Source organism: Elephantulus edwardii, unplaced genomic scaffold (assembly GCF_000299155.1).
Source record: "Elephantulus edwardii isolate Elephantulus edwardi_28Jun2011 unplaced genomic scaffold, EleEdw1.0 scaffold00202, whole genome shotgun sequence".
Classification (NCBI taxonomy): Eukaryota; Metazoa; Chordata; class Mammalia; order Macroscelidea; family Macroscelididae; genus Elephantulus; species Elephantulus edwardii.
In genome coordinates this window covers 1627450-1642679 of record NW_006399952.1, presented here as the reverse complement: position 1 = coordinate 1642679, position 15230 = coordinate 1627450, and the positions used below count along the sequence as shown (strand labels likewise).

Below are 15230 nucleotides of genomic sequence, written 5' to 3'. Positions count from 1 at the left end.
AACACACAAGCTACCACACTGTGACAAACTGACAGACAGTACTGGGTAAAATTCCTTCATTTGGGGCCCGAGGTGTTCTAATGGTGCCACCATGGAATCCTGAATTTCTCGACTCCTTGTCAAACACTCAGAATGCTCAAGATCTGACAAAAGGAGAGAAATATAGGCCCGGGAGTACTCAAATACAAATGTAGGACTAGATTTCACCAAGTTCTAGGACGGAATTCCTAATAGAACAAATCGTAAACAGGGCCAAAGTTTCAAGTCTACTAGATGGATGTTCTCCATCCACTGATTGCTCAAAAGGTGAACTTTGTAATGAGTAAATAAGCATCCACGGAAATCACGGAATCACAAAGTCTTTGGTCTGGAACAAGAGAATTATTAACAGAAAAAAGAAAACCTCAAAGCTCAGCCGTACCAGTAATTAAAGACATGCTTATTAAAAACATGTCAAAATTCTTTGGGTTTCTACTGAATTATGACAGATTGTTTTTAAATTTCTGTCTACCTCTGAGTCACAGGCAACTCAATGGCACATACCAACAACAACATCCACCCTTGGCTAGGGTATAATGAAGAGTATTAGAATGTGGTGTCGGTGAGCGCACAAGCAGAAAAGTAATCTGGAGATATGTATGGTGGTGGTGGTTGTGCTATGTGCCAGTGAGCTGACTATGACTTACAGTGACCCTAGAAACAACAGATCTCAAACATGCCCGATCTTGTGCTGTCCTCAGCATCTCCAATATACTCAAGCCCTTTGCTATTGCCATTGTTAATTCACCTTGTTTAGGATATTCTCCTATACTGACCCTCCTGCTATGAGTCATCTATGACTTGAAGGCACTTAACAACAACAACATAGAGAGAGATCAGTTGGCCTAGTGGACAGAAAGTGATGCTACCTAGCCAAAGTTGGGTGATTTTAATCTATGGCCCTCAGGCCTGGTTTTAATTGTTTTTGGTCAAACATTCTTCTAGGTTGTATAGCCCTCGTCTGTCCATTTGCTGTACCGAGGTAACTCGTGGTTGCTGTGATGCTGAACACTGTGACACTGATGTGTCAAATGCAATAATGGTTACCTATGGTGGACAGTGTTTGGTGGAACTCTCAGATTAAAACAAGCTTGGAAGCAAGAGTGGCATTCACTTCTGAAATAGCTTGCCTCCAGAAACCCTATGAACTTGGAGAAACAATGAAAGTCATACAAGTGTTCAGGTCTTTCGTTCATAGGGTCACTATGAGTCATCTATGATTTGACAGCACTTAAGTACAACAATATATTGACCCTCCACTTTTCCAATAATGGGCGTTATTTTTTTTCCCTCAAGAACTGGTCCCTGCTAAATGCCAAAGTATATGAGACAACACTTCATTATCTTTGCTTCCAAGGAGCATCCTGGTTGCACTTTCTCCAAGACAAGCTTGTTTGTTCTTTTGACAGTCAAAGAGATATTTAGCACTCTCCCCTACTCAAAGACTCTGGTTGTTTTTCTGTCACCCTTAGTCATTCTCCTACTTCCAGATGCATAGCAATCTAAAAGACCATGGCTTATATCAGGCACACCTCAGTTTTAAAGTAGATGTCCTTACTCTTCAGCACTTTGGAAAGGTCTTTGAATATAGAGACCAAATCCCATCTTTTGATTTCTTGAGTGCTATTGCTAAGAGTGTTGATTGTGGAGCCAAGTACGTTGAAATTGTTGACAACTCCAATCTTTTCTTTATCTATTATGATGTTGTCTCTTGCCCCAGTGGGGAGGGTTTCTGTTTTCTGGATGTTGAGGTATAATCCTATAGTCTTTGATTAGCATGCATTTCAAATCCTCTTCACTTTTAGCAAGCAAGGCTGTGTCATCTGCATAGCACAGGTTGTTAATGGGTCTTCCTCACATCCTAGGCCACACTCTTCTTCATAAAGTCCAGCTTCCCAAATGATAAGCTCAGCATATGTACAGAACAGGTGTGGTGAAAGGATACAGCCCTAATGCCCACTGTCTTGATTTTAAAACATCTGCTCCCTGCTCCATTTGTTCCTTTGCTTTGTTCATGTAACCATTTCTTGGTCTAGGTACAGGTTTCCTACGAGCATAACTAAGTATTCTGAGATTCCCATTCTTCTCAATGGTAGCCACAATTTTATTATAACCCACAGCCTTTGCATAGTCAATAAAACACAGTTGGGTATCCTTGTTGTATGCTCTACTTTCAGCCAAGATCTTTCTGACATCAGCAACAGCCCTGCTGGTGAAGTGTCCTTAAAATGTATCTTACCCTCATGGTCTCAATAATTCCACTCTGGCAATGATTGTAAGGCAGGTAGTAAGAACATGAACAATTTACGTACAGCACTGTATGCTCAAACACTATATACAAGAAAGGGGGGGGGAAACTCACCTGGAAACCACAGATCACAATGCTCAACCCAAGAAAAAGACAGTAGAGTCTTTAACAACTGAGGATCAAGGTGAAAAATGGGTCTGACACATGGAGAGGAGGAAAGGGTGGGGTTGGGACATGTTGAACATAGAATTTGTGGCGTGTTCAAGTTGTACTATTAACAGGCACGTAGACATGGAGGCCTGATGCTTAAGAGACAGCAAGGTAAAAAAAAAAAAAAAAAAGAGAGACAGCAAGGTGTCAGCCAAAAAGCTGAGACCCAGCCCAATGAGGCACATTCTTCAGCAATATTTAAGACCACTTGGAATGTTTAACGAAAAAAATGAACAATAAACTCTATACAAACTCTCTCATAAATGTACAGAAATGATGTTAATTATAGAACAGAGTTCAGGTCTTTTGTGCAAAGCTTACTCTGATTCATATTCGACTTGACAACACTTAACCACTGCTAAATGAGACTAGTGCTGCTATATCTGGAGAAATATTCTTCCACCTCACACATCACTCTTTGTCAATGTGCTGTATGAGGTAACCTGGGTTTGCTATGATGCTGAACCTTGTGCCATGGGGGTATCAAATACCAGAATGGGTTCCCATTGTAGACAGTGTTTGGTGAAACTCCCAGTTGTAAAACAGGTTGGGAAGCAGAAGTGCCATCCACTTCCTAAACCACATGCCTCTGGAAACTCTATGAACTTGGAGAAAGAATGATAGCTATGGAAAAGTCTTTTGTTCATAGGGTCTCTGTGAGTCGAGCTTGACTCGACGGCAATCAACACAACAAAAACATAATTTGGTAAAAAGGACAAAAAACTGTGAATATGTTCAAAACATATAAAACAAAATCTCTTGAAAAGCTAAGCATCTAAATGAGAGTAAAGTTAACCAATGCCAACAAACCTTAATGAAGGCGATTTGCATATTTTTAAAATTTAAAAGTAATTGTCATTGAGTCAGATTTGACTCATAGCAGAATCCCTAGCAGGTTTTAAGAGGTTGTAACTGTCATGGGAGGAGACTGTCCAGCTTTCTCCCTCAGAGGAGAAAGTAGATTCGAACTATCTACCTTTGGGTTGTCAGTGTGCAACCACTACACTCTTTTGCATTTTATTTTTTCCAAACATTTTAAAAGGACGCTTCAAATTTTGCCAAGGGTAGGATGATGAATCTATTATTTTCATAACTGTTAAAAAATATTTTTGTTAATGGAAGTTGTTCTTTTAGACAACCCCTCACATTTCTGAGAAGGAAATGGCGATGACCTTGAGACAGTGACTTGGCTCAAGGTCACACTATCAGCTGGGGAGCAGGGATAATAGCTGAAGCCCAGCCCAGTGCTCCAGCAAGCAATTGGAAATAGAATTTGGTTTGCAACCAAGGTTTCAGATGCAGCTCTATCCACAAGGTGAGGAAGCGCTATAAATACAGCCATAAACTTACGCTTAATCACATGTCTCACGCTGCCTTATTGTAAGTAATCACTTTGCTGGCATTTTACCAGAAAGTTCCCAAAGTATAATCTTCTGCAATAATTTTGCAGACTTTTCATCCTTAAAAAAAAAAAGATTGCTGCATGTTTTCCCAATCTTTAAAACTGATCCCTTTCCCAGTTTACTGATACTGCCAAGTTTTAAATACAAAACCCACCCACCCCAATATCTGTCTGACTAGACATATACACATATTTGAAAACTGGCCAGGGACAGGTCAGAGTAAAGACTGAGTCATAATTTCTTTAAGATTATCTAACTCTGAAAATTCATTTAATTTAAAACAAAAAATCTATTGTCCTTCACAGATACTGAAGCCTACTGCACACCTCCTACAGATGGACAAATTGAAATGTGCTTTCTTTAAAGGAGAATCTTAAAGTCATTAGTTAATTCAGTGAGAAAAGTTTTTAACAGCAATTAAGCAAAGCAATTAGATGCTCTAAACCAACCTCTAACATGAATCCGATTTATAAAAGATGTAACCTCTGGTTCACTTATATTTCACTGATCACAGTCTAGTGATCAATAAATAGCACACCACCAAGAGTATTCACTTTATTTGCCAGATAATATAAATGATTGATCAGATGAATGCAGAAAGCGAACAATTGTTGGTCTAACCTTTTGGGGCCCGTGTCCTCAAAGCATGATATATCATTTTTCCTTAATAGCTTTTGGTATTTTAGTACCCATTTCTATGTCCTTAGAGCTGATGTGGTCGTAAACGGGCATCCAAGTGCCTCACCAGCCGAATCTCTGTGATGTGTATTTATTTTGATGACCTTAACTGTCTCCAGCTTTGGGATAGCAAAAGGCAACTGCATTTCTGAAAGATGCTCCTGTTCTTTTCTTTGAGAAATTCCATCTCACATTAATGTGCATCTGAAACAACTTTTTCATGGATCTAACCATTAGATTGTTCACCCCATTTATTACTTCAGAGAGGGATAGGAGCTCAAACAATGCAGCCTGCAGGTTTTGAGTCTGAAGGTCACTTGGCTGCCTATTAGCTCTACAACCATAGGGAGAAAAATTCATTTCTCTAAATCTAAAAGGTAGACGAGGGTACCTCAGAGTGTGGGAGGAAGAAGCAAAGCTTCTCACAGAGCCTGGTACACAGCGAGCGTTTGATAAAATAAATGTTATTGTTGGTAGTTTTCCACTGAGTCAACTCCAATTTATAGTTATCCCATGTGCTATTGTTAGGCACCTTCGAGTCAAGTATGACTCATCGCAACCCCATGGACAATAGATCTGAGCCCTGTCCTATCCTGGGCCATCCTCAGCATCTCTTACATACGTGAGACCATTGCTGCAGTCACTGTGTAACCGTCTAATTGAAGGTCTTCCTCTCTTTCGCTCACCCTCCACCTTTCCAAGCATTATGTCCTTCTCCAAGGAGTTGCCTCTCCTAACAACATACTCAAAGTATGTGAGCAAAGTTTTATAATCTTTGCCTCCAAGGACAATTCTGGCTGCACTTTCTCTAAGGCATATCTGTTTCTTCTTTTGGCAGTCCATGGGATATTTAGAACTCTTTTCCAACATCACAGCTCAAAATCAATTCTTCTGTAATCCTTAGTAATTGTCCAGCTCTCAGATGCATACCAAGTGATAGAAAAAAACCATAGTCTGAATCAGGTGCACCTAGTCTTCAAACTGACATCATTTGTCGTTGTTATGTGCCGTCGAGTTAATTCAGACTCATACTAACCCTGTGTACAACAGCTCTGAACCCTGCTCTATCCTGTGCCAAATTCATCGTCTTGGATTCACCTATCCCCATTATCCTGTCACTGAGTCAGTCCATCTCTTGCACTGTCCCCCCACCCTTCCAAGCATGATATCCCTCTTCAAGATCTGGTCTCTCCTTGCAACATGCCAAGGAGTACACAGAGTCACTATACTTGAAAGAATTGGCTGACACAGAGGAATTTCATGAAACAGCATGTGATCAATAGCTTCTGATGATGAAGGAGGAAGTTCAAGCTGCTCTGAAGGGACTGGCCAAAACCACGGCCCCAGGAATTGGTGGCAGACCAATTGACATACTTCAACAAACATACACTATCCTGGATGTGCTCACCAGGTTATGTCAAGATATCTAGAGGACAACCATCTGGCCAACTGACTGAAAGAGATGCACATTTATTCTAATTCCCCCCTAAAAAGTGGCCCAACAGAGTGTGGAAATTATTTAACAATATCATTAATATCACATGCAAGAAAGATTGTGCTTACAAGTATCAAAAACCGACTGGAAGAGCACATCAACAGAACTACCAGATGTGCAGGCTGGGTTTAGAAGAGGCCATGGCACTAAGGACATTATAACCAATGTTAGATGTATCTTAGCAGGAAGTAGAGTCCTGACATCATTACTTCTCAATAATTTGGAGAAACCCCTCAGACTTCCCCATTGCAATATGTCTTCTGTTATTCTGGCTACTGGTACCAAGGGTGTTGATCACTAATCCAAGTAAGATGAAATTGCTGACAATTTCAATCTTTTCCCCATATATATCACAATGCTGTCAATCTTTTTTCCATCTCCATAATATTGCTTATTGGCTCAGGGTGAGAATTTTTATCTTCTCGATAATGAGATGCAATTCATTTTGAAGGCTATAATCTTTGATCTTCTGCAGTAACAGTTTCAAGTCACGTGTTTGGTTTGCAAAGTGGAAATGCTCCTCAGGCTTCTCAATGCTGTGCCCTTTTGGAAGAAGATAACCGAGCCTCTTTTGCAAAGTGCTTCTAGGTGGGTTCAAACCATCAACCTTTCAGCTAGTATTGTATAACTGTTTGTACAACCCAAGGACCAAAAATAAACTCTGTTGTGTCGTTAGGTTCCATCAAGTCAGCTATGACTCATAAAGACACTATGAAAAACAGATCTGAACCTTGGCCTACTCTGCACCATCCTGTCTCTCTCTGATATACCTGAGCCCACTGTTACAGTCACTGTGTTGTTGGTCTACCTGTTGATGGTTCTCTCCCTCTCTCTACTTTTCCCCAGCATGATGTCTTTTTTCCAGTGATGGTTCCTCCCTAACAACATGCCCAAAGTATGCACCTGAAAAATCAACAATGAATAAGGATGACAGAAGAATCGATGTCTATGAATTATCATGTTGGATATCCCATGAACTGACAGGAGGATAAACCAGTCTGTGTTGGAGAAAGTGCAAGCAGAGTGACCTCAAATTAAAAAACCTCACTGTCACGGAGTCATCTTGCCCCTCCCTTAAGATGTCTGAAGCTGTAAATCACAATGGGAGGAGACTGTCCGTCCATCTTTCTACCATGGAGCAGCGAGTGGATCAGACCTACGACAGTCAGACTTTTTTAAACTTTTGTAGGTGCGGCTGTAGCAAGAATCTCTGGTCCCAAAGAGTGTACACTGCATGACTACTTCTTTGCTGCTGCTTTGATGGTGGGATTCTCAAAATCTACTGCTTGAATCCACTCAGTTAAGTGGTGAGACAAGCCAGCCCCACTGTGGATAGGTTAACACACCCTATTTGCATATTCCTGCCCATCTACATGACAGAGTCAGAGTCAGTGACTAGGAACAATAAACCATGACAACACCCCAGGGTATATTTAATGCTTTAAAACCACATTTTGATTCACTGTTCATTTCTCATAAGCATGCAAAGTAACTGAAAGACCATGGCTTGTTTCAGAGTACCTTACTCTTTAAAGTGACATCTTTACTCTTTAGCACTTTAAAGAAGTTTTTGAAGATAGATTTGTCCAACACATTGTATCTTTTGAATAAAGCAGTACTATCCTTCCACTTCAGGAATAATGGTCCCCCTAAAACACTAAAGACTACAGCAGAACATTGTTTCTCAGTTAGGGCACCAGGTGTCTAAATTCAGGGTGCTTGCTCTAGATAAAGTCCTTCTCTCTCTACTGGCTGTGGAGGAAGGTCCTTGACCTTTGTCAAACTGAATGTGCTTAATTTTATACCTCAAGTCATTGACATGAAACACACCCTCATCAACAATCTGCATTATGCAGATGACACAACCTTGTTTGCTGAAATTGAGGAGGACATGAGGAGTTTGCTGTAGAAGGTCAAGGACTAGAGTCTCCAATATGGATTGAAGCTCAGTATCAAGTAAACAAAGAGTCTCACCACTGGGCCAATTGGCAGCTTCATGGTGAATGGAGAAGAGACTGAGATTGTTGATAACTTCAGTTTGCTTGGTTCCACTCTCAATACTCTTGGCACCAGCAGTCAGGAAATCAAAAGATGAATTGCATTGGGAAAGTCTGCTCTCAGGTACCTCTCTAGAGTGCTGAAGAACAATGATGTCAGTCTGGAAACTAAGGTGCATGTGATCCAGGCCATGGTCTTCGCAATTATTTGCTATACATCAGAGAGCTGGACAATAACTAAGGATGATAGAAGAAGGATCGATGCATTTGAGCTGTGGTGCTGGAGAAGAGTGTTGAACATATTATGGATTGCTAGTGGAACAAACATGTCTGTCCTGAAGAGGGTGAAACCAGGCTGCTCCCTGGAGGCAAAGATGTTGAAGCTCCATTTCACATACTTTAGGCACATGGCCAGGAAGGACCAGTTCTTGGAGAAGGACATCACAGACGAGGAAGACCCAAGATGAGATGAATTGACTCAGTGACCAAAGAAATGGGATTAGACATGTTGGAGTGATGAACATGATGATAGACATGATGAAGTTGGCTCAGGATAGAGCAGGGTTCAGAGCTAATATGCATAGGATCACTATGAGTCACAGATGACTCGATGGTACATCACAACAGGGTTTACAAAGCGGAGGGGGGAACAACAAAGGCGCTCTGGTGGCCTTGTGGCTAGATGTTGAGCTGCAATCCCAAAGGTGCGTGGTTAGAATTCACCAGCTGCACCCTGGGAGAAGGATGGTCAATCTTCTCCCACGCTATTAACTGCCTCTGGAAACCTGTCAGAGGATCGGCTATGGATTGGTTCTGACTTGATGGTACACAACAACACAATGTTTTACAAAGCCCAGTGATTTAAGAAGTGGATGGCCAATCTTGATTCCTAAACTGTCTTAATCTGGGACCTCCGCTGTAACCTGTCCACCCTAGGTACTCCTTCGGGCATATGACACATGGTGGCACAGCTTCGAGCATCCCAGCAACCCACAATATCTAAGTACAGAAAACTGACAAACCAGTGCTGTACTTATAAGAGCAAATGTTAACCAAGCAAGCATATACACACACAATCTTGCTTGCTGAGAGCAAGGATGACTTGAAATGCTACAGAAGATCAAAGACAACATACAACCTTCAATATGATTACATCTCAACATCAAGAAAACAAAAATCTTCACCACTGAGCCAACAGGAAACACCAAGATAGGTGGTAGTTGTTGTTGTTGTTGTGTGCCATCAGGTGGGAACTGACTCACAGCTGACCCTCCAGTGGGCTTTCAGAGGCAGTAAATCACACAGGAAGAAACTATTCATCCTTCTCCCACAGAACAGGTGGTGGATTTGAAACACATGCCTTTGGGATTGCAGCTCAGCTTCTTGCCATTAGGCCACCAGAGCTCCCTCATGACAGGTGGAAAATATTCAAATTGTCAATCATTTTACCTTATTTGGATCCATAATCAACATCCTTGGTACCAGAAGTTAAGAAATGAAAAGCCTACTGCATTTGAAAAGAGTGCTGTCAGGGATCTTTCCAAAGTACCCGAGAGTAATTATGTCAGTTTAAAGACAAGGTGCACCTGATTCAGGCCATGGTCCTTTCAATTACTTGCAAAGCATCTGAGAGCTAGACGGACAATGAATAAGGATGACAAAAGAAGAACCAATGTCTTTGAATTGTGGTATTTGAGAACAGTAATGACTATTCCATGGGCTGCCAAAAGAACAAGCCAATATGTCTTGGACAAAGTGCAACCAGAGGGCTCCTTAGAGGCAAGGATGATGAAGCTTCATCTCACATACTCGGGACATGTTGTTGGGGGGGGGGGGATATACCTGGGAAAGGGACGTCATGCTTAGAAAGGGAGAGGAAGATCTTCAATCCATGGACTGACACAGTAACTGCAGCAAAGAGTTCAAGTGTGTGAGCAATGATGAGGATGGTACAGGACAGAACAGAGGTCAGATCCATTGTTCACAGAGTCACACTCTGGAGGACACAAAACAACAATAACAACCCTAATATCTAATTATCATACAAAAGCAAGACTATTCTAAAAAGGGATGATAACCACAGGTCTAGGGATTGAGCTTTATAACACATATTTTTAGGAGGACACAATCTACAACTTTTTATCATTACTAAGAAAGTATCTTTTAAGATCAAATATAATACAGCTCTTCTTTTCAAAGATTTATTTGCCCTGTATTTTCCCAAGCCAGACCTCATCAACAAGGTCTTGGGCATTGTTGTGAATAATTTGAAAAAGGATCACCTTGTCATTTCCTCCTCCATAATTCAGGCCAATATTTAAATGGACAGGCTTGTCTATACCTAAACATTTAACACCCTTGTAGTTATTTCATCTGTGTCTGTGTGAGAGGGCTGTTATCTCCTGGGATCCCATCAACCAATTTTGAAGGTGGCTTTCCAAACTCAGCTTCTTTGTGAGTTCTGTTTAGTATTCAACATAAATTTTGGATTTGCTGTCTTTGACCTTAGTGTCTTTGATCATGCAGATCCAGGACATAGACCAAGAGACAGTCATTCAGACAGAACACAGGAACACTGCTTGATTTAAAATCAGAAATGCTTTGTATCATACAACCCTGATACAAACCATTATCTGTATTCCATCAGCATGCTAAGCAAGCCATCTAAGAAGCTGGACTATATGAAGAACACGGCACCAAGATTGGAGGAGGATTCCTGCAGCCTGCAATATGCAGATGACACAAACTTCCTCACTGAAAGCAAAGAGAATTTGAAGCATTTTCTGCTGAAGATGCAAACTATAGCCTTCAGTGGGGACTGGAACACAAAGGAAGCAAAAATCATCACAATTCGACCAATAAAGAACATCATTATAAATAGAAAAAAGACTGAAATTGTGCACAATTGCATTTTAGATAGATCCACATTTGATACCCTTGAAAGCGGAGTGAAGAGATCGAACATATTGCATTTAACAACCTGCTGAAAGGATCTCTATGAAGTGCTAGAGAGCAGAGATGTCACTTTGAGAAATCAGTGTGCCTGAACCAAGCCATGACATTTCCAATAGCCTCATGCATATGTGAAACTGAGCAATGAATAAGTACACCAAAGAAGAACTGATGCCTTTGAATTATGGTGTTGGCACAGAACACAGACTGCCAGAAGGACAAACCTATCTTGGAATCGGTACAGCCAGAATGCTCCTTAGAAGGAAGGATGGTGAGAGTTGGCTCACGTATTTTGGATACGTTAACAAGTTACTAGTGCCTGGAATAGAGAACTATGCTTGATGGAGAAGAATGTCAGTGGAAAAAAAGGAGGAAGATCTTCAGGGAGCGCAACAGCTCTGAGCATGGTACAGGCCCAGGCAATGTTGCATTCTGTTGTGCATACAAGATCCTTATGACTCGAAACCCACTTAAAAGTACCCAACAACAATATCTCTAGCCATAACATTTTCTGTTTCAAATCCTAAAGCCATGAAGCACAAGCTGGTTTTGTTTAATGTTCTGACAGTTTAATCCAATAAGAGCTAGAGAATTAGGAGTAGATAAATCCTAACAGATGTCGACAACAGACTACAGTATGCTAAAAGGGTCTGACCTCTTAGCACAAAACATGAATCTCTCTAACATCCAGAATGTCTAAGTAATAGATAGATGAACCACCTTCCAGATGTCCCACAAACACCACTCCCACCGTCTGGGGTTTTATTTTCACTAGTTTATTTATAAAATTTTACTACAAATTTGAACAAATTCTTTGCATTTCCTTCACCCCCCCCCATCAAATTGCACAACCCAATGATTAATCCCCTCTTTCCCCTTGTACATCCACATCCCTCTGCTTCCAGCCTCTCCCACCCCTCCTGAATCCTTATACTCTTTCTATAATAACAGTCTTATACACTATTTATCCTTATCCCACTGCCTGTTTTTGAAGTTTCTTTGGGAACCCTGAGAAGAACTACTGCTTTGGTGCAGGGAAGCTCTGGTGGTCTACTGGTAAGAAGACGCACTGCAGTCTCAAAGGCACGTTGTTCAAATCCACCAGCTTCTGGATCTGGGGTAGAAGGCTAGGAAATCTCTTTCTGTGCCATTAAAACCACCTCTGAAAAACCCACTGGAGTTTTTCACTGGGTCAGCTATGACCTTACAATTGTAAGGGAAAAATGATGCTAGTGAGTAAGACAACCAAGTGATGGTTAGAAATCCCACGTGCACACACCTTGCAGATGGGGGTGTCAGAGGAATGCCCTGCCATCAACAAAGCACATTATTCATCAAACTGTGATAACAAAGTGCTGCACTACAAGCAGAAAGAGCATGTTACAAAACTTTATACATATGGAGATGTAAATATATACATATGCACAATATGATCTCAACACACTGTACATTATAATTAGCCATGGTGGTTTAGTGTGTTCTGTATTGGACAGTTAAACAGAAGGTCACGGTTCAAATCCACCAGTTGCTTGATGGGAGCTATGAGCAGTCTCCTCCCATAAAAATTTAGAGCCTTAGAAACTCAAGGGAGGGTCTTTATGAGTTGGAGGCCAACTTGATAACAGTGGGTTTAGTTTGCCTTTTATTCACAACAATGAATATTAATAATACAACTGTAGAATTTTCATCATTTTCATTGGGTAAGTTAAGTGTCATCCAGTTGGGTACAACTCATAGCAAACCTATGAACAGACCTAAACCCTGTCCTAGCCTGCATCCCTGGGTAAGAGATTATTGTATAATCATTTTCTCCTTTCACTTCCGTCCTGTGTTTTCCAAATTCAAATTAATAATCATGGTATAAAAATGTAATCAGTGTTAAAAGCATAAAAGTAAGTTAAAATTCAGTACATTTCACTTTGTAACCAAAAGTTAAAAAAAAAAAAAAAGATATTAAAAAAAGTTGCCAAATTTCAACCAGATACTCAAATAGCCTCTGTTACAAAGACTTTGGTCTCTGACCTGGGGATAAAGATCAGAAATTCCTAATTAGGAAGAAGCTTTCCAAATACTGATGTGAATGGCCTTCCCCAGCCCCATCTGCTTGGTCAAATTGACTTGCTTTGCTTTTTTCTTGTAAATGTTCTAGTCACAGAGTTGAGGCAGAGGGGGGTGGAGGTGTGTAAGGAGAATAAAATTGTTGGAAACTAGTTCTTCATGTGCTCCGTTTCATTTTTCACTTCTAGCTTTCCAGTATTCATACCCTGTACATTTCATGTCCCCATTATTAAAGGATGTTTGCAGCTATTTCTCCTCAGTTTAATTTACTGCCAATCTTGGCTCTACCTCTCTATCTATTCATGTTTCTCTATGTTCATAGGGTTTTCAGAGTCCTGTTATTTCAGAAGTGGATGGCCAATCCTGCTTCCTAGTCTACCTTAATCTGAGAGCTCCACTAAAACCTGTCCACCATGGGTGACTCCTCTGTCATTTGAATCACCAGTAGTACAGCTTTCAGCATCACACTAAGCCACCAGCACAGCAAACTGACAGACAAGCATTGCACTAATTAGGACACTGATAAACAAGCAAGAATACAAATATCCAAGCTACAAAATAATTAGCAATTTGCAGATCAATTCCCCAATACAATAAAGTAAGTCTCACAGTTTAGAAGGCTCCATATCTGAGTCCCCCACAGGAGTGCATCTCAATATCAAGGAAACAAAAATCCTTGTCACTGGACCAATGGGCAACATCACGATGGATAGAGAAAGGACAGAAACTGTCAATGACTTCATCTTATTTGAGTCCACAATTAATACTGTTGGTATCAGCTGTCAGATCAGGAGACATATTGCACTGAGAAAGCATGTAGTCAGGGACCTCTCCAAACTATTGAGGAGTAATGATGGCAGTTTGAGGACTAAGGTGTCCTTGATTCAGGCCATAGTCTTTTCAATCACTATGGTGGTGTGAAATGGACAATTAATAAGGATGACAGTATTGATGCCTTTTAACTATGGTGTTGGAGAAGAGTGCTGAAGATTACATGGACAAACATGTCTTGGAGAAGGTGCAACCAGAGTGCTCCTTGGAGGCAAAGATGATGAAGCTTTGGGCATGTTGTAGGAGAGGTTATTTCTTGCAGAGTGACATCATGCTTAGGTAGGTGGAGGGGCAGCAACAGAGAGGAAGACCTTCGTTTAGGTTGGTTGACATGGTGACTGTGGTAATGGCTTTAAGTGTGTCAGAGACTGTGAGGATGCCCTGGGGGGCAGATCAGTTGTTCACAGGGTCACAGTTGCACTCACCAGCACCCAACAACAATTAATAACATTGTTTTTGTTAAGCACTGTCAGGGCAACTCTGAAACAGCAATCCTATGAGCAGTCTCAACTGCGCCATCCTCACAATCCTGCTCTATCCTACCCAGCCCATTGCTGCTGTCACCAGGTCAGGCCATTTCACTGAGGGTCCTCCTCTCCTCTGGATTGGAATGGACCAGCTACCATCGATTTGGTTTTATTTATTTGTTTTGGTGCTTTTGGTACCTACTGGTAAGGACTTGCACTGCCAGCCCTAAGGCACGCAGTTTGAACCCGCCAGTTGTTCCCTGGGGGAAAGCTGGAAAATCTCCTCTGGAGCAATTTTACAGCCTCATACAACTTGCTGGAGTGTCAACTATAAGTCAGTACCTGTTTGACAGTAAAGAGAAGAAACCCAAAGGAGGCCTGGTAGTGCAGCGGTTTTTGTTTGGGGGGGAAACAGAGTCCTTCTGAGATCCAGTGGTTTGATGCCATCTTACTCCATTTAAGGTTCTTATCTGATGTCACTAGATCAAGATAGTCTCAACGTGAATGCTGAGACTGAATGCTGTCTTTGAGACTGTATGTAGAATATATTCTCTTCTAAACTCCTGGAGATGTGATGTGGCCCAGGACAAGAGTTATGGATGGGTTTCACTGTCCTTATCACTCAGGCCTTTAGTCAAAGTTACTGGGGGAATGTTGTTGTTGTTATTATTGTTATTATTCTTTTATTCTGGTTGAAATTGAAAGATGGAGAGAATTAGCAGAATTGCAGACCTAAAGAAAAATATTCCATTGAGGTTTATGAAAGACTTATGAAATTGTCTAGTTTCTCAGACCACCAGTGAAAACGTGTTATTCGTGTGTGTGTGTGTGTGTGTGTGTGTGTGTGTGTGT

General features: G+C 41.1%; 1 protein-coding gene across 1 annotated transcript in view; it reads right to left on the bottom strand.

Moving 5' to 3' along the window:
- Nucleotides 1–15230, bottom strand: part of DPYS (dihydropyrimidinase) — a 128382-nt gene that overhangs the window by 111985 nt on the left and 1167 nt on the right. The gene's annotated exons all lie outside the window — the stretch shown is intronic.